The following is a 25343-nucleotide window of genomic DNA, read 5'->3' on the forward strand; positions in this document are numbered from 1 at the left end:
GGAGAATGGCGTGAACCCCAGGGAGTGGAGCCTGCAGTGAGCCGAGATTGTGCCACTGCACTCCAGCCTGGGCAACAGCGAGACTCTGTCTCAAAAAAAAAAAAAAAAAAAAATAGATGGAGGAGACTTCAAGTAGATCTGAACACAATTGGTCTCAAAGTTCACCACTCTTAACCTTGATCCTTGTTCTTTCCAGTCCTGGTGTTTTCATCTTGCTGCTGACTCAATGCTGCCCAAATCCAATATTTAGATGCTTAGCTCAGGCCTGAGCTGTACCTTGTGAGTCCAGGTCCTCCATTATCGATGTGTAGTGATATGACTTTCTGACTTCAGAAAATGTAAACAAAAACAAGGCCATAGTCATCTTTTTTCTGTATAAATATTCCAAAAAGCAGGAACAATACTCTTAGCCAAGCTTGTCTAGATGAAGACTTTTTTCTCTCCTTGGCTCTTTTTTGTTCCTGGGTTTTGTCTCATCATGAGAAAGTCCTGGCAACTAACACTCACCTTAAGGAAAAAATACAGCTCCCTACCCTGCCTCATGTGGAAAATCCAATTTCCTCATAGCCAATGGCTTTTATACAAGGCAAACACACCAGATTTCTGTAATCCTGGCTTTGTTCCTGTAGGCAAGGAAGATCTTTTTTCTTCTCCAACATGGTTTCTTTTTTTGACTGTGCAATCACTTATAATTACTTTAGAATATTTGCCAGTAAGGTGACTTTTAATAATACATTTTGGCCCAACTTTAAAACATTCACTGAGTCAAAAAATAGTAATACCAAAATGAAAGTGGAAGTGGAAGAACCAATTACTGAGAATTTAATGCCTTGGATTGTTCATTTGTAATTTTAAGTTTTTTTGCTTTACAAGAATCTAATATGTGCTAGTAATCTTTAACACCCAATATATTTTCCAATTCTACCATTTATACATATATATATATATATGGGAAAGAGAGAGAGGGGGTGGAGGAGAGAAGGACGTTGCCTTTGGGAAAATAACAATGTATTTCAGAAAAAAACTGGGGATATAAATTGTACATGTAGTAAATAAGTGTCATGAGAGGCTTTTAGACATCGGAAGAAAGGACCACTGGCAGCTGGATTGATATATGAAGGTTTCATAAAGGGAGGATAGTGGAGCCAAAGATATTAAAGGCAAATACCAGCTAATTGCCTGGAAATTAGATAAAGGACTTGCCGTGGCCGTGTTACACTGGAAAAGTGATCAAGACATGTAAGAACAGTCACTTCTGAGTAGCTAAACCAAGCTACTGCTTTAACCATATTCCATCCCTGGGCACTTAAGATGGACCTATTTCTGGGAGATAGAAAACAAAACAAAAGAAAAGAAAAGAAAACAAAATCTGCAATATGTTTCAACAGACTCACATAGCTTTATGGTCATGGTGACCAGAAAACAAGGCAGCAAGAAATAGATTTAAATCTATGTTTATTTCAACAAAATTTCAGAGTCTACTTAGAAGGAAATAAAGTTTTGTTTCACATGACAATTAGGTGTTCTGTGTGTGCACCTGGGTACACGTTTGTATCTGTATTTTATATGGAGCCCAAATATCTTTTCTGATTAAAATCTTTACTTTTCAATGGGCCCAGACTCTTATAGATATATTTTTAATACGTTTATTGTCTTTACTCTTTACTCAGTAGCTACATGGTTAGCGTTTTGCAAATTCTTTTAGGTGAGCCCAGTTGAAAGAAGGTTCATAAAGAAGTTCACCATTATTTGCCCCCCTGTTGCTCACTGTACTGGAAGCCAAGATGGTGGTTTCTAAGCCCTAAAGTTTTGTTTTCAAGAGCATTTTCCATTTCTCCAAAGAAGAAGAAAGAGAGGGAGAGGAAGAGGAGGAGGAGGAAAAGAAGGAGGAGGAGGAGGAGGATCAGCTGAGGTCAGGAGTTCTAGACCAGCCTGACCAACATGGTGAAACCCTGTCTCTACTAAAAATACAAAAATTAGCTGGGCATGGTGGTGTGTGCCTGTAATCCCAGCTACTCAGGAACCTGAGGCATGAGAATTGCTTGAACCCAGAAGGCGGAGGTTGTAGTGAGCTGAGATCGTGCCACTGCACTACAGCCTGGGTGACAGAGCAAGAAAAAAAATTGATCTTTAATGTAAAATGTTGAACTGTTCATCTTAGTATCCCTATTGGGAGCTTGTATTAATGCCATCCTTTGCACATCTTGGGCAGAATGATTTTATATTTAATAAGCTCTTGAATTTAGCAAAGTGTTTAAATGTTAAAAGCTTCTTGAGAATTTCCCCATTTTCACCACCACTGTGGGTGTACTTCCTCCCACAACTGTAGACTCTCACAGTTGAATTTGCAAAGCCTTTTTCCTTTGACTCTTTGCCTTCCATGTTCTAGCTCTTCATCTCTTGACTTTCCAGATTTGTGAACAGCCAGAGCAGATTTTAAAAACCCAACAGTGGTTGACTAACATAAACTAATTTTCAAGAAATATCAACACACTTGTTATGATCTACAATTTTTCCAGCTCTGACATCTCTGCTCCCCTTCTGTGAATGACTCAGGGCATAGACTTAATGCTCTGAGGCTCCCCGGATGCCATTCTTGGAAACAGATGGGCTAATAAATGTACATGGTATCTCAGAATCCAAACAGAGAAACAGGTTTAAATTTAGAACCCACTCCCCATGAAAATATAAGGTTTAAAAGTATGACTCAGGGACAGGGTTTTTAGAACTTTAGTCATTTAAATATTTCAGTGGGTATATGTACATGTGTGTGTTGGGGGTGGCATTACCAGTAATAGAGTATTCTAGAATAAAACATTTATAGCAGGAAAAGTGCTGGGAGCTCAGGCATTTATCTGAGTGATTATGGTTATTGAACACAAATAGGGAAACATTTTAAACCACTGCAACACAGATAACTTCCTAGGGATTTTCTTTTGCTGGTGTGCAGTAGTAAGTATGAAGTGTGATGGCATTTGGGGACTTGCTCATCATAAGGCTTACTGCTACCAAGGCAAGAGTCTTGGTGCTTCTGTCGTTTGAAATACAGCTGTTTAAATGGAGTAGGCTTAGACAAGTGACCTGAAGGAACATTTGCACTTGAACTTGCTTCCTCAGAGGATAAAATAAAAGCTTTATTTTAACATGGTGGAAAACGGCGCCAGAAATGTTTCTTCAACAAAGGGAAATGAGGAGAAAAAATAATTATATTGAACAGATTTGAGCACAGCCTTCCAAAAGATAATGCATTTCTTCTCTGCAGTAATCCTCTAATATGCCCACCTGATTTCAGCAGGTGCTCTGCTTGCAAAGGTGGAAAACATTTTATCAAGGTTCTTTGAAAATAACCTCTCCCTCTCATAGTAGCACTGATTCCTTTAGATTTTTACCTCCAAGGAAAACCTTGACACTTAACTCTAGGTCCATGAAGTTAGTCTAAATCTGTGCTTTTATACAGGAATTTTGCTTTAAAGAGTTTTCGTGTCAAAATCTTCAGAACGGATGGCCCAACAAATAAGGTAAAATGCAAATGGAAGAGACAGCATTGTACTGAGGTTTCTATTTTTGTATTTTTTCATTACCTATATGTTTGACAGTGAGCAAGCCAGCTCTCTCTTCTGTGTGTCCACAGATTGTAAGATCACACATGGGCCTTCAAGTTTATTCTTTTCCAGTTTTAGGTGCCCAATAAACCATAGGAACATATCTGAAGGAGGTAAATTTCTGTTGTGCTTCTTGCTATGCTGTACTTACGTCTTTAAGTAACTGCTTGTTGCTAAAGTCTTTAATTAATTCCTTCTGTGTCAGTGTTCTTTCCTCTGCCTAGAAATTTTTACAGTTCTCTATGCCACCACAAACAATGTGGCTGTCTATGTTGAATTCCCAGTGATTAGCTGTGTATTAGCTGACTTGTTAACTCCTCTATTCCAATATACTAGGGAGCATATGAACGCTGACATCGTATCCCTTCAAATGAAATATTTATCCTCAGAAGATAGAAGCTTTAATGCCTCTAATGGTGGGATTTGGAAAATCACAGGAGGCTGGCACCTAGTGAAGGTGCTTGAAATCCCAAAGATGGTGTTGGGGACATAGTGTGATGGGTCATCTCATGCACTGTTGGTGGGAATGTACATTGGTATGGCTATTCCTAAACGCAAATAAAACTCAAGATCTCAAAAGGTTCACTAACTTTGGTCTAGTTATTCCACTTCCAGCAGCCCATACTCAGGAAATGATAAAAAGTTCAAAGAATTCTTTATTTAATAGGGATGAAGAAGCGAAAACAAATGTGTTTAATAATACTAAGCACTAATTTTATTAAGTACCTACTATAAACTGTGAAAAACACCCAGCATGCCTTGTCTCATTTAGTATTCCCAGCAAGCCTCTGCACTAAGTTAAATAAACACAGCTAGGGAGCGAAGAAGCTAGGCTGTCTGACTCAGGTCTGAAGCCCTTGTGCAGTGCACAAAATACAAAATTCCACATGAAAGCCCTAGTTTGACTCTAGGGGTCACACTCTTATCCTCTACCTACTTTCATCAAACTGTCTTTTCAAGAATGTTCATCTCACATTTATTAAAGACCCCTCTAAATTGCCCTGGTTAGATACTACTTTAGATCCCATGAAAATAATTCAGAGGAGGTTCTGAAAAGAACAGAGGACTGGGAAATAGAATTCCAGTGTGTGATTCTCTTGGGCACATGGTAGGTTTATATTTCCTTGTCACATTTTGGTTGGTAGAGCTCCCTGTCAATGTAGTCCTGAGTAATGGATTGGGAGTGGACAGGATGTATTTCTTCTCTGAGCTAGAGCATGTAATTTCCATGGGAGGTTCCTCAAAGAGCTCTTTCCTTCAACAGCACACTACAATTTTCTAGGCTGTGGCTACTCTTTTAGTCTTGGTGCCAATGGGAAGAAGACAATGATGTTAGACAGAGCCCCAGTCAATCCACATGAAGAAGAAGTAAACCTTGTTCATTCAAGCCACTAGGATTTGGGATTGTTTTTTCCACAGCATTGCCTAGTGTATTAGGCCATTCTCGTGTTGCTATAAAGAAATACTTGAGATGGGATAATTTATAAAGTGGCTTAATTGGCTCACAGTTCTGCAGGCTGTGCAAGCATGGCACTGGCATTTTCTCAGCTTCTGGGGAAACCTCAGAGAGTTTTCAGTCATGATGGAGTGGGTGCAGGCACATCACATAGCCAGGGCGGGAGCAAGAGAGGTGGGGTTGGGGATAACTCACTCACTATTATGAGGACAGCACCAAGCCACAAGGGACCCAACCCCTGAACAAAACACCTCCCACCAGGTCCCACCTCCAACTTTGGGGATTACATTTCAACATGAGATTGGGGGAACAAATATCTAAACTATATCATCTAGCTTATTCCAATGGAAGAAAGAAACCAACATTCTATTTCACTGTCTGCTACTAATATTCTGATCAAACATTTATGAGCCTGTCATTTTTTGTCTGTAAAATGAGGCCATTAATACCTTCTTATAGGATAGTTGTTGAGATCAAATGAGATGAATTGGTACACAGATGGAAAATATTACTCTATGAGATGCTTTGTTCCTTTGTAGTTTCTGGAATTGTATCCTATAGTAACAATCAAAGATAGAGAATAACTCAGGGAAGTTTTGCAGTTATTAAGTTTAAAGCCTATATTGAACATAATTTTCTAACCTTGAGCACAACGGAATGCTATTTTCTTTTTATAAAATGATACTTGCTTGAGCTGTGGTAAATAAAAAGGTGGGATCTAGTATCTAGATAAGAATCTCAGAAAGTAGTGAGGTGTTGTAAACCGTGAATGCCTTCATGAACATTTGACAAATATCTGAAATAACAGCTTAATATCAATAAAATCATAGTTAAAATTATTATACTCTGAAAATAACACATCTTAAAAAGATAAGCTTTTTTCTTTACAATTTTATTCAGAAAATTAATCAGTTATCTGAGGGTACGTTTTGCATCTTAACCCCATTGATGGCCGCATCAAGAAGTTATCCTGTTTAGTTTTATGTCTAAGATGATTTTTCTATTCCTTGGTACTATGGATGATTAAGAAGTTAAAAGTCATTTTTAAATAAAAAATTAGTTAAATTTAATTCAACAAATGTCTTTTAAATGCCCAATATAGGCCACATCCTTTGCCAGGTACCAGGGATTTTACAGTGGAAAAAAATAGTCAAAATCTCTGCCTTCAGGAAGATTACCTGAAGTTTATGGATACTTATTTAAGTAGTAATTGAAACATATATAATTAGACTGTATGTTACAAAACACTCTGACACCAGAAATTGTATCTATTATAGATAATCTTGGGGTTATTCTACATACTTAGTCTTGTAAATATCCTAATTATACCTTGAATAAAATTAAATCATATAAAATCATACACAGGGACAATGTTAGTGATGCCCCTGATTCTCTTGTTTGTGCTTCAGTATAATAGCCTTGGCCGTTATCAACAATTGATCCTAGAGGCAACCGAATGAGACTCACTTTTGTATTTCCTATGAAGCTAGCATTAGTAATAAACCTATGTTGTTAATGTCGCCTTCTGTTTATAATTCCATATAATAAAATTATTTCCAACAATTTTTTTAAATACAAGGTGTGTATTCCTGGATATTTGTAGTCAGTAGTTGGTGGGTTATTTACATGCATATTTTGAATATACATTAATCTGTGTGTGCATTGGAATTATATGCCTCAGGTTGAGCCCCTGTTTTAGAATATGACAGTCAAAAACATTTCTTTTAAACAAATGCTGTATTAATTTTTATGAGGTAAAAATTAGTACAATCTATTATTTTCTCCAGCTGCCAGGAAGCTCAAATTCAAAAGTCAGGTGGTTGATAATATTACTTCCTTTATCCTCAATAGCTGAAATATTTACATTATTCTTTAATTTATGAATTTAATTTCCTGTTCTTATTCTAATGAGACTTGTCTTATTGAATATGCCTTTTATTGCACACCATCTCTAAACTATTCTGTAGTGAGAAGAGTTATAAGGAAATAAAGATACAATGACCCAAATTCATATTATTTGGCCATTCAGTGGTTTTTATTTTGGTTGTTAACGTCTGAAGGAGCTTTTGAAATATTTTAACTCACTGTGTGGTTTAACATCCCTGTACCTCAAGGTATCTTAACATCCAGTAAACTATTTAATACTCAGTCATTTTGTGAAATAAATAAGGGAAGTCACAACCAATCAGCTTAGATAAAGGTAACCCAGAAACAAAAATTAATTGCTACAATACTGCCTTTCTTTCAATGAGAGAAAGAAAAAGCACCACAGATTTATTAGAAATTGATTTAAAATGACCTTGGGTTGGTTCTATTGAAGAGGTATATTTCACAATTGGAAAAGATGAAAGAAAGCCTTTCAGCTTTGGATTTATAGCTCTTCTCTTGTAACCCAAAGAAAAAGCATCACCGAGTCGCCAGCTGTTTTGTATCTCATGTGGCAATCAATAATTCAGGTAAACATTAACTTGGAGTAAATCTGGTATCTTGGTACCTTCACTTCTGCAGGTCAAAAGAGGCCAATCTTTTCCTAAGAAAGACATACCCGCTTTATTAGAGCTCTTAATAGAGCAAAACTGTTCATCTAAACAGCCTTGCACACTTCTACTGAAAGGTCACCTGTATCTCCTCCCTTCTTGAGCAGAACCTGGATTTACTCTGCCCCCTCTCCAAGACCCACAGACAGTGCAGATCAACTTTCAACTCTTTGGAAACACAAATTACCAACCCTGGAGAATGTGAAGTAGCGTATTTCTGGATTAGATGCCACTAGTAAGGCAACTTACAGGGAGTTACATAGATTGACATTTTATTTTTTAAATAAAATAAAGCCTCAAAATGGAGAGTAAAAACATGAACGAAATCATTGGTTCATCCAAATAAATTCTAAATCTCTGTCTTTTCATATTTCCAAAACCAAAATGACATCTGCCAAGGATTTCTGTAGTTACTGCCCAAACAGAGTGAGATACACTGCTGTTATTGTCTTAATTCAACTCTCATAGTTTCTGCCAGGGCTTCCCATTGGTGTGAACAGGCAGCCACCCACCCTGCTAGCACAAGTTTCAGGGGAGAGAATTCACTGTCTTTTGAATATATCAAGAATTTGCCAAAACGCAAATAGAAATGCCAAATACAAAGGGAATTGGCTGAAATATTTCCTTGTTATTGGTGTTTGAAGTGAAACTTTTAGCACAGTTGAAACCAGAAGCTTATTATTGCTCTGATTAGTCATTGGTTAAGTGACACAACTTATATTTCCTCCTCCTCATCTATTTCTTCCTCTTTCTTTTTCTTTCATAGTGTATAGATTATCACCATCTGGCTTAAAATAAATTCCACCATTCAAAAATAAAGGTTGTGCTAAAATCAACTTTGAATGAGCCTCAAAGCAGATTACATAAGAACCCATTCTGTCTTGTCATTAGAAAGCAAGCCTTTCTAGCTCTTTTGATACACCTATAGTTTTTTCCTTGGCTCTTCTGCTCAGGTAAATGAGGGCAGGTTCCAGATTTCTCAAATCTGCTCCCAGGCACCCTCTTCATTCTTGTTGCTATCAATCCAGAAATATCCTAGTATACATGTCAGAAATACTGCCTGGTTTCTTCCCCTTCCTTCCTTCCTTCCTTCCTTCCTCTCTCTATCTCTCTTTCTTTCTTTCTTTATTTCTTTTTTTTCTTTCTTTCCTTTCTTTCCTTTCTTTCTTTCTTTCTTTCAGATGGAGCCTCACTCTGTCACCAGGCTGGAGTGCAGTGGTGCGATCTTGGCTCACTGCAACCTCTGCCTCCCGGGTTCAAGTGATTCTCCTGCCTCAGCCTCCCAAGTAGCTAGGATTACAGGTGTGTACAACCACACCCAGTTAATTTTTATATTTTTAGTAGAAACAGGTTTCACCATGTTGGCCAGGATGGTCTCGATCTCTTGACCTCGTGATCTGCCCACCTTGGCCTCCCAAAGTGCTGGGATTACAGGCATGAGCCACTGTGCCCGGCCAATACTGCCTGGTTTCTTAAGCCTTAGAGCCTTTGTAGCCAAGAAATGGTGTTATTATTTCTAAAGTAAATAATTGAGCCATCCAAAAAAAGAAGGAAAGAAAAAAGAAAAAATCCCAAATCCCCAGAGAGAAATTGAAAAATGTTGTACTTGCTTCCCACTCTATTTCCGTAGCGGCTGTTTATAGTTCTATGCCTCCTAAAGGATATAATGAGAACATTGTAAAACAATCATTATCTTTTAAAAACATTTTTATTGAAGTATAGTTTACATACCATAAAATTCACAGACTGTAAGTGCACAATTCAACAATTTTTAGTAAATTTACAGAGTGTGCAACCATTGCCACTGTCCAGCCTTAGAACATTTCCATCACCCTCCAAAATTCAATCAAGCCCATTTGTAATCAATTCCCTTGGGTGGCACAAGGCTGAGAGAAAAAGAAGTTGTTCCTGGGCAGTAGGTCAGTGCCTACTGAGTGTCTGATGAGCAGAATGGATGCTTGGACAGTTAACTTACCATAAACTTGCAGCAATTGAAGATACTGAGGTGGAGAATTACTTCTAGTGCCCAGTAAGTGACCATTCAAGGGAAGATGGGAGAGGCTGAAACTTCGTGGGACACACCGATGATAGTAATGTAAGCAAATATTTACATAGTGCAAATGCTCTGACATGTCGTATTCTAAGCACTTTAATATATGTTCACTTATTTAACATAGACAATAACCCTGTGAGATACTACTACTGCCTCCCCCATTCTGCAGATAAGGGAACTGAGGCCCAGACAGTTATAGTAAATAAGCAGAAAAGGGATGAAACATAGATTCAAACCCAGGAAATCTGACTTTAAAATCCACAGTTTCACTGACTACCCTCTGCTCCTTCCCCTCAGTGTTGCCTGGGTTAGCAAACCCCAGTAAATCAATGGCTGACATTGTCTGAGTTGGAGCCAATTGACTAGCAACAGTCAGTTTGGGGACCCAGAATACACAGACCAGGGAAGAGGCATCCTTGTGCCATGGTAAGGCTGTTTCAGCTTGGCTGTTATACTGTAACACAAGCAGAGGTGTTGGTATAAAGGAAAAGTTTTTTGTGAAGGCGGGAGGGGACTGGCTTAATGGGTAGCAACCAGGCAAATACACATGCAGCAATTTTGTGTCTTGTAATGAGTCTTCTCTGGCCAAAGATCATGGTCTCCATTTTGTGAACAAAGCAATATCCACTAATGACTTTGCATCCATGTTAGCTTGATATTTTTTCTATTCTCCCCTTTTTATGATCCACTCCGTTAATATTTCCCTTTTCCTAGGCTCCTCCTCCCTACCTGGCCCTCACTAGACTCTTTTTCCAGATGTGGGTCAACCACTTCATAGTCTCTAAACATATTTTAGGCTAATTTGTTTAATGGCTATGTGTTCTTTTTGCTGATACTGGAGGATTTCAAAAGTCTAAGGAGACTTCCATGGATGCTGTTCCATGGTAACTTGAGTCCCAAGTTTGTGAATATATATCTTGGCAGCATTGTGAATTCAAGTACTTCCTGAAGTTCGGGGCCAAAATGCGAAATACAGCTGGGGCAGATGTTCTGGGATTAAAGTTGCTTTCTTGGTTTTAAAAGTTGAGAAATTCAGATATTTTGAGGGGACTCAGCAAAGCTAAGCCCAGTGAAACAATGAGAGCAGCACCAATGCATACATTTCCATATACTTACTGCCATGGACTGTTAGAATTATTTTGGCAATACTTTGTAAAGTAGCTAGCATATTTGATGCCTAATAAGTAAACGAGGAAGAGGAAATGAAGATGCAGTATTATATGCAATAATAAATGGTACATAAAAGCTATCCCTCTGGAATAATAAGCGGTCTTGGAAGACCTAGTTACAGAAAATTGATTCATCTTTAAGAAATTATCTAAAAACATCATAATAATGCTATGTTTTTAGGAACACACAGAAAATAATATCCATTCTAGTGGTGTTTCTTTTTAAATATGTAAGTTCCAAGTTCTTTTTAACTCTTATCAATCAAACCACATTATCGTAAAATGTTGTGTTTCTGAGATGACTAAATTCCTCCACAGAAAATAGACTCCTACCCATTGAACATCTATACAATTATCTATTCAGCTCAGTGCTTAATTTTTAGCTGTTATTTTCTAAGACAAAATATATCTTCTGAAAGACAAAGACGATAAAAACAGTTTCCAGGGTTTTTGTTCATTCATAGCTTTTAAACATTTTCCTAATTGAATGATTACACTATATCATGTAAAAAAAATCTTCATCAATCATCAATTTAAAATTGTGGCTCTGTAGAAAGCATGTTTTTTTTTTTGCTTTTTTTTAAATTATACTTTGAGTTCTGGGATACATGTGCAGAATGTGCAGGTTTGTTACCTAGGTACACATGTGCCATGGTGGTTTGCTGCACCCATCAACCTGTCATCTACATCACGTATTTCTCCTAATGCTATCCCTCCCCTAGCCCTCCAACCCCCGAGAGGCCCCAGTGTGTGATGTTCTTCTCCCTGTGTCCATGTGTTCTCATTGTTCAATTCCCACTTATGAGTGAGAACATGTAGGTTTGGTCCTCTGTTCCTGTGTTAGTTTGCTGAGAATGATGTTTCCCAGCTTCACCCATGTCCCTGCAAAGGACGTGAACTCATCTTTTTTATGGCTGCGTAGTCTTCCATGGTGTATATGTGCCACATTTTCTTTATCCAGTCTATCATTGATGGGCTTTTGGGTTGGTACCAAGGCTTTGCTATTGTGAATAGTGCTGAAATAAACATACGTGTGCATGTGTCTTTATAGTAGAATGATTTATAATCCTTTGGGTATATACCCAGTAATGGGATTGCTGGGTCAAATGGTATTTCTGGTTCTAGATCCTTGAGGAATCGCCACACTGTATTCCGTAGTGGTTGAACTAATTTACACTCCCACAAACAGTGTTAAAGCATTCCTATTTCTCCACATCCTCTCCAGCACCTGTTGTTTCCTGACTTTTTAATGATCGCCATTCTTACTGGCGTGAGATAGTATCTCATTGTGGTTTTGATTTGCATTTCTCTAATGACCAGTGATGATGACCATTTTTTCATGTGTTTTTTGGCTGCATAAATGTCTTCTTTTGAGAAGTGTCTGTTCATATCCTTTGCCCACTTTTTGATGGGGTTGTTTGTTTTTTTCTTATAAATATGTTTAAGTTCCTCGTAGATTCTGGATATTAGCCCTCTGTCAGATGAATAGATTGCAAAAATTTTCTCCCATTCTGTAGGTTGCCTGTTCACTCTGATGATAGTCTCTTTTGCTGTGCAGAAGCTCTTCAGTTTAACTAGATCCCATTTGTCAATTTTGACTTTTGTTGCCATAAGCATGCTTTGGCATGCACACCCAAAATAGTAAATTAAATGAATACTTATTGGGTATTTTCAGTGTGCTGAGTAGACTGTCAAGTATGAAACTCTCTAGACCAGGAGGAGTGGACCTCATCTCTAGTCTTGAATTTCTAGCTATGTGACTGTAAGCAAGTTATGTAAGTTTCAGTTCCTTGGTCGCTTCATCTGTTAAATTACTTTTCTTTTATTAGGATGCTTCTAGATCAGAATTGTATGCAGCAGAAACCAACTCTGGCCAATTTAAGCAGAAAATAAATTCATTAGTGGTTATTATAGGATAGTTCACAGATCCTTGGAGACAGTCAGAGACATATACTTAGAAGTCAAGGAAGGATACATGATGTGAAAATGAAGCCACAAGTTGGCTCCTGGAGGGCAGCGTTTTCTCATCTTTGTGTATGGACTTTCCCATTTGAACCGTTCAACCAATCAAAGCTTATTGCTAAAGCCACCATCATTTCTGCCTGGGGAAACTGAGTGTAGTCACTATAGTTACCACCACAATTGTATGCAAGGATATGGAGCAGCCTCTGCTTCTGTGTGTCCCTAGTTTGCCCAAAGAATGTCTGATTGGAATGGTCAATGACCTATACCTATGCCTCAGCTGCAGAGGGGCAGCACAACACAAAGATCTTGCACTGCTCCCTCCAAAAGTTGAGATATGCTCTAAATATAAAAAAGAAAGTTCCTATGCGGCACAGTCCAAAATCGTGATGAAACATTTCAAATTCTGGCATCTTCTAAAATACTGATTACAATTTGGGCAATGATTTGCCTGAAAAAGTCTTGACAATTGCCTGTTGTATTTCTAAATAGCACCTCGTTTCTCTCATTCACATCCTGGTTTAAAAGATAAATTATAAAGTCAACCTATTTACGATGAATGTCATCATATCACAAACTAGGAGTACAGGTTTGCAATCCATTACCGTGTTTATATAGATCTCAATAGCTATATAAATCTTTGAGATAAAAACCTTTATCTTGAATTGTGTTTACCTGTAGCATATGTTGTTATCTTGACAATGGTTCCATGGGGTAGCCAGGGGAAGCATTATCCATCCCTTTTATAAGTAAGAAATCTGTTACTTGACAAGGGTATACCAATGCTATTTTGTGAGTGGCAGAGAGGGTATTAGACCCTGTGTCTTCTGATTGTTCTAACCTTTGGATGAAGCATACCAGCTTCAGTTATTAAAGGGTAATCTCAACTTTAATTCATTATACTGCCCCAGGAAGACAGTAAAGATGGTTGAACAAGTAAGAGGTTGAGATTTCAACGTCATATTCTGTACTCTAAACTAGAGCTTCTTAGCTCAGAAGGGGGACCCTCCATGCATGGGTGTGATGAAGAGGTGCTCCTCCAGTTCTCCAGGCTGTCAAGACCTGTGGCATTAGCCTCAGGTGGACAAGCTCCCTCCCCGTCCTTTTCCCTGTTGTACTCTGATTTGCCCTGATTGGAAAATGCTTGGAAAGGATGACTCTAAGCAATCTAGTACAGCTGTTCCAATCCACTTGAAAGATATTTCTCATGCATTTATTCATTCAACACTGATTTACCAAAGGCTCTGATGTTCCAGATATGGTGCCAGATGTGACAAATAAAAAAGTAAGACTCAGCTCCTGCCTGTGTGTGGATAGTTTGTTGTCCAGCAGGGGAGGCATCAGACACAGGGGCAGACTCAGAGCAGTTAACAAAGGTGGTCATAGGAGTAGGTACAGGGCTATAGGAATACTTAGATGGGACTCTTAGAAAGGTTTGGTTGCAAGGGAGTGCATGGGAATCTTCTCAGAGAGGATGACCTTTTACTTGAACCCTAAAGCAGTGGGAGAAATTTTCCAAGCAAAAGAATGATAAGTGAAGGGAGACTGTGTCCTATGCAGAATGAGCCACTGTACAAAGGGTGGAGACTCTAGAAATATCCCTTTTAGGTAATGTGGACGTTTCAGTATAGCTGGAGAGCAGTTGCAAGGTGGGTAGGGCTCAGAGACCAGGTAAAGAAGTGCCAGTTCTTGCAGGGCCTTCTGGATCACAAAGGGTCTTCTATGCAAAAGTTACAGTCTCTGATCTTATAATAATAAAATGCAGAAAAATAAAATGTTTCTTCTCAAAGAGATAATGGCTTAAAAGTCAACTCCAATGTTTCCAATGAGGATGCCAATAATAGCTACTATCTATTAAACATTGTCTATGTGCAACCATTGCTCTAAGCACTTTCTAGCTATTCAATTATCTGATCCTTCCAACAAGCATATGAGGTAAGTAATATTACCCTAGTATTACAAATGAGAAAAATTGAGTCATAGAGATCTTGTTATAGGTAGTGTAGAACTGGGATTTGAATTCGCATAGTCTATTTTCCAATTTTTTCTTAGATACAATAGTACACACTAGCACAAAATTCCACTTTAGATATTTCCATCATGAGAATATGTTTGCTGTAGCAGTTCATGTGAATAATGTTATTTTGAATAATTTGAAATTACAAGCACTAGAGCAATATTACTCATGCTTCAGAATCCTCAGACTTACTAATATTATAATAAATGCACCCAATAAGAAAGCATACTTTCTTGCCTCCCAAAAAATTGTTTCTCTTATGAACATAAAAACTCTGAGCTTTAGTTTTTCATATGGAAAGCAAAGATGATAAATTGGCACAAAAGTAATCGTGGTTTTTGCCATTAAAAGTAATGATTTGAATACATTTGTATTCATTTAATGGTTTTGCCACTAAAAGTAATGGCAAACACTGTGATTACTTTTCCACCAATCTAATAATATCCTGCTATTAAATGAGATGAACAGGGGGCAAGTGACATGTACATAGCTCAAAATATAATATCTGAAGCTGAATCTGATACTACAAAGCTGGACATTTGCAACAATATCACCCTGCAAAGTGATGGGTCATCTAGTGACATATGTTTGTAAAACAATGGAGGTTGTGTTACCTTCTCAACAGATGTCTCATTTAGCTTCAGATAATTTATTTATTCTTTCATTCTTTTTATTTAAAAAACTTGCTTCAAGATACTTTCTGTCTGCCTCTGTCTTGGGTGCTGGGGACATAAATAGTGAACATTAAGTGATCTCTGTCCTCAGAAGTCTCAGTCTTGTGGAAGAGTCCAATGCAGGTGTAAACAGAAATTACAAAGCAATATGCCAAACACACTGATAGTGCAATGTATAAGGTTTAATAGTAGCCCCAGTCAAGGGGACTCAACTCATCCTAGAGCTACAGGGGAAGATTTCACTGTAAAAGGGGTGCCTTCAGCTTTTGCCAGAATAAGAATCAGCATCACTGTAGTTAGAGCAAGATAGAACTGGTTACAAGAAGAGCAAGAGTCTAATCCTTCCCCTCTGCTAATACACGGCATTCACCAGGCAAGTTGAAGACATTTCTATTTTTAATTGTTTCCCTCTCTGGCCACATTTGCCATCTTCATTTTCATACTGTCTAAAAACTGGATCAGGGCCAGGCGCGGTGGCTCACGCCTGTAATCCCAGCCCTTTGGGAGGCCGAGGTGGGTGGATCACGAGGGCAGGAGATCGAGACCATCCTGGCTAACATGGTGAAACCCCGTCTCTACTAAAAATACAAAAAATTAGCCCTGCTTGGTGGCGGGCGCCTGTAGTCCCAGCTACTCAGGAGGCTGAGGCAGGAGAATGGCATGAACCCGGGAGGCAGGGCTTGCAGTGAGCTGAGATCACGCCACTGCAATCCAGCCTGGGCAACAGAGTGAGACTCCATCTCCAACAAACAAACAAACACCAAAAAACAATAACAAAAAATACTAGATCAGGTTCAGTCTGGAATTGTAAAGGTCCCTGTGTACCCTCAACAAAGCAGCCCTACCAGCGGTCATCAGTTCCAGGTATATGCCTCTTCATTTGTTCCCAGCAGCCAGTGCAAAGATATTCAGGCCCCTGAATGGGTGTGGAAAGTTTAACACAAATGCTGTGAGGGTTTCCCTTTGAGAGCTTTTGCTGGATACATGTTAGAATGAGATTCTTTTTTTTTTTTTTTTTTTTTTAAAGCTAGTGTTATCCCATCCAAATAATCCTTCTGAGGGTTGGTAGTCCAATGAGGGCTCCTAATACAGCACATATATTTGGTTTATTTTCAAAAATGGTATTTCAGAAATGCATGTAAATAATTAGATACAAGATTGTAACAACATCTTCTCATCCTGGGCTTTGGGGAGTTACTAGAATTATATAAAATTTCCAACAAGGTTATTATGGCTATAAAAATACACAGTTATCTGCAAGTGGCCCCTTTTGTATAGAAAAGAGATATTTCAACTAAGTTCTCATTTCCCTGTTTCCACACCATAGATCATTATTTCCTAAGCTCCAATTACTTCCTGATGCTTCCCTTGAACTCTTAAGACAGTTTCTTCATGATCCTCCCGAAATGTCAAGTGCATTTAGTTTCTACACTTGGTTTATGTGTAGAATTTCAAATTGCTCTTCTCTAGTCCCAATTATCCCATTCTTGAAGGCCCATATCTTGTCTCAGCTCTCTTATAAAGTTGTATCTGTGCTCCATTGTGGGGGCGGAGTAGATTTTGTGGTCCTCATTTCTCACAGTAGGTGAGGCTGTGCTGTGGAAGCCAACAAACCCCCAATCCCAGATGCTATAAACAACAAAGGTTTTTCCAGTGTTCTAATGCTGCTGCATCATGGCCTGGCTGGAGACTGTTCTGCTTCACCTCACTCTGGCACTCTGGCTTTCAGAGAAGCCACAAGCTGGAAACTTGCCAACTGCAGGGGCAGAAGGAAAGAGAGCTCTGGAGAGTCTTGCGGTAGCACTTACATGCTTTATCCAGAAAGGTGGGCATGTCATTGTGCTTGGAACTGATTGGCTACTGCTAGACCCACGGTCCCTCCCAATCACAGGGGAGACAGGAAGTGCAACCATACCATGTGCCTGGAAGCAGAGATCCATAAATATTTGGTAAACCGCACTAACGACAATTCTTGGGGATTGAATGGGGGATTTGGCACTTACCAATGACTTCGACTCTGAGCAAGTGGTGTAACTGCCGAACTGCTTTCTGCCTCAGCCTCCTCTTTTGTAAAAGAAGAGAATCCTTTATTCTTTGATGATTTCTAGAAAACAATTATTGACTACATACCTCATCTGACAGATCTAATCTGCTGTAACTCTTTGTTCTTGAATAGTGTGATGAATGTGTTTGATATCCCTCATAAGAATGCAAGCTTGTTCTGTTGAATTGAGCTCCTCTAACATTTAAGGAGCATTAGATGGAACCCATTTAGTGTACAGCACTAGGCAAATGAAATTTGACTCTATCATCTTGTTCATTAAGGAAAGAAAGAAAAATTAGAAGGGGCATGAGTTCAGTCCCCAGGGCTGTTAGAAACTTATCTTTTTGTCTCAGAAAAATATAGTCTCACAAGTATCTCATAAAATGTCCCTTACAATTCAATTTTTGAAAGAGTTTTTCATTGAGTTCATTCTTCTCAATGAAGTAATTACGTATAAGTCAATGAATAGTGTTGGGCTCTATGGATTTGGTAATCATGTTCCAATTTCTGCTCGGTCATTTTTAATCGACACCTTTGTTGCATCTGTTGCTAAAGAATAGATTTATGCATGGTTTGTCGTCAGATCAACGAGCATTACAAGCAATCAGGCTAAAGAGTTACAAAGGCCCAAGTGATTTTTCCTTAGGCATAAAACAGTCAGTCGGCTTCAAGTCAAAGCTGAGTAAATTATTCATTTTAGTGTTGTTGATTTAGGCCCACCTGAAGAGATGGCCTTGATGACCTACAATAAAACTGGTATGATTAAATATTTCTCTCATCTGAAATCTTCCTGCAGTTTTTAGGCTTTTGTGTACCATGAGCTCAATAATCTGTAGGCATCAAAAGAATAGGCTGGGTCATAAACAGCAGTCATTAATTGCAGCTGCTTTTACACCTAGTTTGCAATTTCTCATCTCCATAATTTAGCAAATATGTATGTTTAAATCAGATGTGACATTTTATTGCAATTTATAGGACTATTTAATATTGAGCTTTAAAATTTTAAATATATTGTAATACTTTCTGGACTAACACTTGTCTTGCCATCTTTGAGCCACATATTAACATATTTTCACCTGCAGGTAAAATTAGTCTATGCCAATATTAGTGTATTTTGGATGATGTCTAATTAATCATAGCCCTTAGACCAAGATGGCTGTGACCTGGTTATTTATTGAAATGTTGACCCAATATGGACAACTGGGCAAAAGTCTTAACGTTTTTTCTTTCCCGCAGTCAGAATTAAATCATTGATCCCAGAAGAAAGGGACCACCACAGTGCTACGGAAAACAGGAATTGTGAGAAGTTATGGGATCAATTTTAGCTTGATTTACTCACAGTCTCCTTAAGCACACTTTATAAGGTAATCACAGTTAAATTTTGTTTCCCAAACTCCTCAGGCTATTATGTCTTCTCTAGGCTGTGTCCTCTGCTACACATGATTGCCTCTGTTTCCTCTTCTAACTCTGAGTCATCAAAGTTGCAAAACTCAGCTCCATCAATATGCCTTCCAAAATGTTTTCTCCAAATTTGTTTCAACTTTCCAGTTCTGTGTTTCCATTAGACGGCTCAATAGTCAGCAACTATCAACCATTTATATGTCTGTTTGCTCTACTAGAATGCTAGCTTCTGGACCACAGATCTTATGAATTATTTAAATATTGGCTGGGTGTGGTAGCTGACGCCTGTAATCCCAGCATTTTGGGAGGCCTAGGTGGCTGGATCACTTGAGACAAGGAGTTCGAGACCAGCCTGGGCAACAGGGCAAAACCCTGTCTCTACTAAAAATACAAAAATTAGCCAGGTGTGGTGGCACATGCCTGTAATCCCAGCTACTTGGGAGGCTGAGGCAGGAGGATTGCTTGAACCCAGGAGGTGGAGGTTGCAGTGAGCTGAGATGGTGCCACTGCACTCCAGCTTGGGCTACAGAGCAAGTCTCTGTCCCCCTTCCCCATGTAAAAAACCAAATAATAAATCTTTACGACCAGTTCCTTGGCATGACATAAACTTAATAAATGTCTGTTGAATGAATGAATATTTGTTGAGTGAATGGGTGAATGTTATAAAACCATGACTTTATTTAACTACTATATTTATTGGGAATATTAATTGCTAGCATGTATGGAACACTGTGTGCCAGGAACTGTTCTTTGCATTATATGTTGTAACTCATCGATGGTGTGTAAAAGTCCTGAGAAATACTGTTATTATCCTATTTCACAGATGAGGAAACTGAGACACTGGAAGAGGAAGTTACTTGCCCAGTGTCACTCAGCCAGGAAGAGGTGGAACCCAGCATTGAAATCCAGACAGTCTAGCTCCAAAATGAATAAATAATACCAGCATACTTTTACCTTTTATGCTATAAATTTCTAATGGCCAATGAAGAAAACAAATTGAAAACAAAATTCCTCCTTCCTGCTCTTGCTTATTCCTAATGGCTGTTCTTTTTAGCTCATGTAGAAAATAAAGTAGTAACATGTTTCAGTATTTATTGTAGCTTTAGTAACTTCAGCTTGTAAATTTGCTTTGGAGGCCTTAGTGTTCAAATATTAATCAAAGAGATGAAACCTTCCAAGCAACTGTTGTCAGAGAAAGATCAACATTAGTTAGATTTTTACTTACTGACAAGTTAAAAATAAGATTATGGCAGCTTTCCTACCTCCTGAAAATCTGTTGGTCTTTAAGCCCCTCATGAGATTCAAAAGAAATATTTTGCACTTAACTTTAAAGCAGAGATATATAAAAATTAGCAAATAAATGAAAAAGTGATTAAATTCTTTATTAAAGATTTACCAAAAATAATCCTTTAACTATGTTATCCTACAATTGTTTTCAAATACAAATGATTTTCCCCATGTTTAGATTAATGTATTTAATGAATACAACTCAGTATAATGTTCTTCCTAAAAATGCCCCTTTTGTTTCCTTTTCTGAGACTTCTAATATATTAAAAAATAAATAATGCCAAAAAGCTTTTATTAAATTGTGAAAAATTTAAAATTTCCATGATTGTTAAAGAAATACTTTTAAGCACACACATGGGCAGTGACTTGCTTATATTTTTCCCTTGATAGTAACAGGATTTATAAAGATGTTATTTTGTAGCTCACTTTGCTAGTTATAACACTTGGGGCATTTGGGATCAGTTACTTAAACTGTCGCTGATTCCTTTCCTTATATGTAAAATAGAGGTAATAATATGACTTACTTTAAGAAATTAAAATACCTAGAACAGAGCTCACCAAAAATTCAATAAATTGCGATTATTGTTATTATTGGCATTGAGCCATGTGGTTTCACAAAAGAACAAGCATTTAGAAAATGACAAACATTGGCCAGGCATGGTGGCTCACGCCTGTAATCCCAGCACTTTGGGAGGCCGAGGCAGACGGATCATGAGGTCAGGAGATGGAGAACGTTCTGGCTAACAGGGTGAAACCCCATCTCTACTAAAAATAGAAAAAAATTAGCCAGGTGTGGTGGCCATGGTGGTGGGCACCTGTAGTCCCAGCTACTCGGGAGGCTGAGGCAGGAGAATGGCATGAACCCTGGAGACGGAGCTTGCAGTGAGCCAAGATCCACTGCACTCCAGCCTGGGCAACAGAGAAAGACTCCGTCTCAAAAAAAAAAAAAAATGAAAAACATTATTTGGTATGTCAGGTCATCTTCTGTGACCACAGCTATGTGTTAGTGTGCTCTGGTTACCACAAGAGAATGTCACAGACTGTATGGCTTAAGCAACAGAAATTTATTTTCTCACAGTTCTGGAGGCTGGAAGTCCAAGTTCAAGGTGGCAGCAGCACTGGTTTCTAGTGAGGCCACTCTTCCCGGTTTGCAAATGACCACCTTCCCACTGTCTTTACACAAGCTTTCCTCTGTGTGAGTGCGTTCCTAGTGTCTCTTCCTCTTCTTACGTTAATATTAACATAAGTTCTATTGGATTAAGGCCCTATCTTTATGACCTCATTTGACCTAAATTATCTTCTTTTAGACCTTATCTCCAAATGTAGCCACATTGGGCCTTAGAGGTTCAACATATGAATATTGGGGGGCACCATAGAGTCCATAACAAGGTAGAACATCATTTGGGGATATCTTCAATGTCTGAATTTGAAGTTCTTCATATAAAGCCTAAGTCAAATTCCACCCCCCGCCCTCCCTCCCCACTGGAAGGTTTAAAGAGGTCATCTGATTCCCATTTTGAATGAATGACTTCAGCTCCTGTTTGGCGTTCCACTCACCAATATGCTTTCTTTCTCCAGTCCTGTAATAACAGATATTTCCATGGGGTTTTCCATTGGTTTTATTTTATTCCTTACAGGACTGGTGGGGAGCTTGATCACTACTTGACGCCAGGAAATTAGAGATTCAGAAATGGAATAAATAGGGAACACTGGAACATTTGGGCATGCCATCAGCCTCAAGCATGTCAAAAATGTTGCTGGAATGGCTTTGCCATCAGAGGAATGGTTCTAGCACCACACATCAGTCCTTCACTTGGGGAAGTGTGAAATTCCTAAGGTTTTAAAAATAACAGAATGATGTAATAGGCTCTCATTGCAACAAACTGAATCTCACCCACAATTATAATAAATAAGATTTGGATAATGATGACATTTTAAATTGACACCAAAGTGTCTCCAACCAGAAAGCAGTAATGACTAATTTCACATTGTGCAGAATAACTTATTTGTCAGGGAAAACCTAACTCCTATGCTTAGATTCTCATTGTTCTTTATGTGATAACTGCCCAGCGTTTCTGTTTAGTTATGATGTCAGTTTGATATACTATGTAATGTTAACAACTCATCACATAAAACAAACAGAGAGCTAATTTTCTGCAAGTGCGCAAGTGAATGCTGAATTATGGTTAACCCTTAGAGCAATGCACTTGAGAAAACTTCCACTTTCCTTTTAACAGTCTGCCAATCTTTAAAACAATTTCCACCGTCCCATGTGTTTGTATAAAACCTCAAATGGAACTATCATTTTATTTTATGTAATATGGCTAGTGATTCTATTTTTAAGTACTACTATGATCTGGATAAACTAAGTAATCTACAGGCCTTAATGGTATCTTACAGCCACTAGATCTTCAGGTAGATTAGATAAAACATTAATTGTTACCTATAGGAAGTCCTTGGCTAACTATATTTTCATAAGTCCTAAAGAGATGGATCATCTGAGGCTAGGAGTTCAAGACCAGCCTGGCTAACATGGTGAAACCCCATCTCTACTAAAAAAAGAAAAAAAATACAAAAATTAGCCGGGCCTGGTGGCATGCACCTGTAATCCCAGCTACTCAGGAGGCTGAAGCAGGAGAATCACTTAAACCTGGGAGGTGGAGGTTGCAGTGAGCTGAGATTGCGCCATTGCACTCCAGCCTGGGTGACAAGAGTGAAACTCCGTCACAAAAAAAGAAAAGGAAGAAACGCTCTATTAAAACAATAACTTTTGGCCCACATTATAAAAACAAAGTAGAGATATCCAAGATGGAGATGGTAGTAACAGACAAAGTATCCCTGCATAGAAATCTAACTCATACAAATATGTGGCTTGACCAGTATTATTGGTTGCAGAGAATTTTTAACAATTCTCACAGCCTGGATCTTCAAAATATGGGTCCTCTATTTTTCTTTCTTATTCCAGATCTGACAGCCCCAAGTAAGTAGCAGACAAGTAATGCTAGAAAAAATCAGCCAGCACAATTCTGGCAGCTGGGTTTTATGGTCAGGCCCTGGGGAAAGTGAACCCACATTTGCCTCCAAGAAAAGATGAGTAGGCCATAGGGAGAGAAACTGTGTGTGTGTAAGAAAAACAGGGCAAACGTTAGTGTGATTCTTGCTATGCGTGGCTTGGTCTCTCACGGTGGAGTCTTAGTTTTTCTCTTTGGCTCACAGTTAAATGACAACTGTTTCAGGGAAAAACTGTCTCACACTACGTTTTTCCTCTGCTCTCACACCACTACAACAATCATCAACACAGAAGCCTTCTGTGACCAAATGTGTGGGGGCTTCTCCCCACACACCAAGCAGCGGGTCCTCCAATTCAATTCTGACGCAATCTACCCAGAGATGGTGTCAGATCCCACAGATTGAGGACTCAGTCCCACAAGACCGCCCCCCTCCTTCCTCTCAGTCACCAGTCCCGGCCTCCAGAAATCCTGACCAACTGGCTTCCAGTTGGGATTCCCACGACCCCTTCTTTGAGTTCAGTTAATTGGGTAAAGCAGCTCTCAGAATTCAGGGAAACACTTCCTTATGTTTACCCATTATTACAAAGGCTATTTTAAAGGATACAAATAAATAACTAGATGAAGAGATACATATGGTGAGGACTGGAAGGGTCCCAAGTGCAGGAGCTTCTGTCCCCTTGGACTTGGGGCGTGCCACCCTCCGGGCACGCGGATGAGTTCACCTTCCTGATGGCTGCCATGTGTTCAGCTCTCCAGAAGCTCCCTGAACCCTGTTCTTTGGACCTTTTATGGAGACTTCGCTGGTTGTGTATCGCTGAAGCACGAATGATCATGTGGAAATGTAACTGGACACAAAGGATAAGATCTAAATCCAGCAAGACCTGTCCGTTCAGATTTTTCTTGGCCTCTCTGTGCAGTGTTCCCTCCCCCAGAATATGCGGCAGGACCCTCTCTGGGATGGGGGTCTTATGACCCACAATCAGATGAGATTCTTGCCTTGGGCAGATGAAAGGAGGACAAGAGAAAGTCAGAGAGATACGTTGTGTTTCTAAAACCTAAAGTGCCCCCAATTTTGTAACAAGACCATAAGAATGGAAAATGGTAAACGGGAGTTATGAGCTAGGAACTGTGAATAAAAACCTGTATGTACATATATGATCATAATTTCACAAGAAACCCAGCATTGACTGTAAACTTTTGTGGTTGTTGTTGAGCTTTTTGGTCTCCTGTACCTTCCACCTCCTCTATCTAATAACTGGGTCTTTGTTCCAGCCTCAACCTTAAAGTTACCTTCTCCAAGAAATCATTCACCTTCCCAGCATTTGGAATCAGTGTTTTATGACACAATACATGGAAAATAATACATGTACTATATGATAATCTTTGAAAAAAAAAGAAGGCTGACCAAGCAGGGAGATTGTCTGGCTTTGGAAAGCTATCACGAGTTGGCAATTGTTAGAGAGTGACTCAGCTGTCTGGCTCTATCTACCTTTCAGACAGATTTAGGTGAGCTGGAGACAGATTCAACAGTAAGGCTTATTCACACATAGGCATGCCTGGATCAGCCAAGTCTCATCAGCATACAGGAAGGCCAAATATCCATGACTGCATTAGGCAAATCCTACCTTTTCTCTGTTGAAATGCCTTCAATTTAAACTTTCTAAGCTAAGAGCTGTCTAATTATATTTAAGGATATATTTCTACATATTTCTTCACACATTCATTATGTTTTTAGTTTATTCATTTACTAAATGTTTGCAATGTAACGGTGTCAAATGCATTTAATGATTATTCAAGAACATTTATACTCATTTTACAGAGGAGATAGAGGCTTAGAAAGGTTGAATGACTTTCTCCAATTCACATTGCTGATTTATGCTAGAGAAGAGACCAGACTTAATACTTGTTTGTACATTTCCCACCAAATTCTTACTTAGCTGTCTTTTTTCATTCAGATTTTATATAATTCCAAAATACTTAAGTGTATTGAGTGCCTTGTGTATACTAGGTTCCATTCATACTGGTCCAGTTTCTGAGATTGAGAAGAACACACACAGAGAATAGCAAGGAAGAGGAATGGAAGCTCATGGGGTCTTCAGTGACTTCCCTGTGTCCTGAGCCCATCCTGGG

The sequence above is a fragment of the Nomascus leucogenys genome, chromosome 22a (assembly GCF_006542625.1).
Source record: "Nomascus leucogenys isolate Asia chromosome 22a, Asia_NLE_v1, whole genome shotgun sequence".
Taxonomy (NCBI): domain Eukaryota; kingdom Metazoa; phylum Chordata; class Mammalia; order Primates; family Hylobatidae; genus Nomascus; species Nomascus leucogenys.